We start from the raw sequence: 1736 nt of genomic DNA, 5'->3' as shown, positions 1-1736 counted from the left end.
GAGCGTAAGCCGCGACCGGCACACTTCGTACATCGGCTCAGCGTGGGGCGGGGAAAGGAAAACGGGGTGGATTGGAACAACACTCTAATATAATGATAGGGTCGGAACACTAATGCTTTAATTTGAAAAGTACACTAACAGCATCCTTTGAACATTTTTATAATGGACTTGCAGGTGTAGAATTTTGATGGATTGTTAAATGTTGATTATAATAGAAAGTATGGCTCTGTGGGAAAATAATGTGTTTTATTTAAGGGAATCGTAAAATAGGAATTGTAATATCGCACCCTAATTCGTTTTCTGTAAAGCAATACTTTCTCCGGGCAACAAATTTATACTGAACCATACATCTCTCGAAAGCAGTCGTTTTGTGAAAACTGTGGTAGTGACTGTACATTATTAAGCAACTAGCGGTCAGCGGCAGCCGCAAAGAAATGGCAAGTGTATGTCTAGCCGTGTGCCGCCTCCGAGAATTTAATTTTCCCGGACGGGCCGCCCTAGGCCGCCATTGTCCGCTCAGTATTTCATTACTGCTCGAGCTTTTCTATTAATAAATCACTCTTCGCCTGCGCCGTTTAATTACGGCCCGGATCCGGCCAACGTCTGATTACACTTTCATCGAACATCTAATTGGGAGTGCAGTCGGCTCGAGAAGGGAGCGTGTGTATTCTTTGTTCGACAGATATTACTCTCAGCCTATATTACGTCGATATGAAGCAATCTTCATGAACAAAGTTTTGTTACATGCAACTAAGATTAATTCCGAAGGAAATGATCATTGACGTTTAAACTTAAGAGCCACAGATCTCAATCTACTCATGATATATTAAATTAAGGGTTCTAAATGATAAGCAGGCATCCCAAAAAATATATTTTCGACAAACATCTCATTACTTACACCAATGGCATTTTCTATTCAATAGCAAAGGTATTCCGATACGGGAACATTTTTATATAACATTTTAAACGATATCACATTCAACACAGTTGTCGCACCAAATCCGGTAACCTGACACCTAATCATTATTCCTTTTAGAGTACACGCGAGGTAATTAGTGTCTCAAAAGCAATACGGCGGCGAAAGCGCTTCGACGCGGCTCAAGACCTTTTTTAATTTCCTGGCGAGGATGGCAGCGTACCACGGGCAGCCCGTTTAAGTTATTGCTACGGTTAACGAGAACGCCGCTGTGTGCCGGCGAAATTGAAGGATTTACTTCGCGTCCCTCCTTTATTAAACGTATTGCACACTTGTATATTATACGTGTGTGTGTGTGTGTGCACTACACGCAGTATGCCGAAATTACATTTCACATGAGTCGTAATAACAAGGGCGGGCGTAAATCACAACCATTATTAGTTTCTCTCGTTATTCGTGCATCAATATAAGCCATTTGTCGCTTTTATGAACGAATTATATAATGTCAAAGTAAATAACAATTAAATATAGAATATTATTAATTCAATTGACATTTTTTCTCAATAAGTAATTCTCAACAGCTTTCTTTGAACTATACTATATAGTATATTTAAAGCTTTGTCTTCCTTCTTTGTGTTTTGTTATCTTGTTTTTTATGTTTCACTATTAATGAATCTTAGTTTTTGTGATAGCTCCATATAGCACCAGCCAATGATCGACTAAAAGTTTAGGAGATTAACAAATAGACAGACTAATCCATGTTGTATATAAATAAATTTATCTTTTTTATAACTACCCCGTTCAATATTATTCATATTTA

General features: G+C 38.2%; 1 protein-coding gene across 1 annotated transcript in view; it reads right to left on the bottom strand.

Moving 5' to 3' along the window:
* LOC116766496 (muscle LIM protein 1) overlaps positions 1–1736 on the bottom strand; it is a 179256-nt gene that overhangs the window by 139033 nt on the left and 38487 nt on the right. The window lies entirely within an intron of this gene.

The sequence above is a fragment of the Danaus plexippus genome, chromosome 15 (genome assembly GCF_018135715.1).
Source record: "Danaus plexippus chromosome 15, MEX_DaPlex, whole genome shotgun sequence".
Classification (NCBI taxonomy): domain Eukaryota; kingdom Metazoa; phylum Arthropoda; class Insecta; order Lepidoptera; family Nymphalidae; genus Danaus; species Danaus plexippus.
This window is presented reverse-complemented; position numbering and strand designations above follow the sequence as displayed.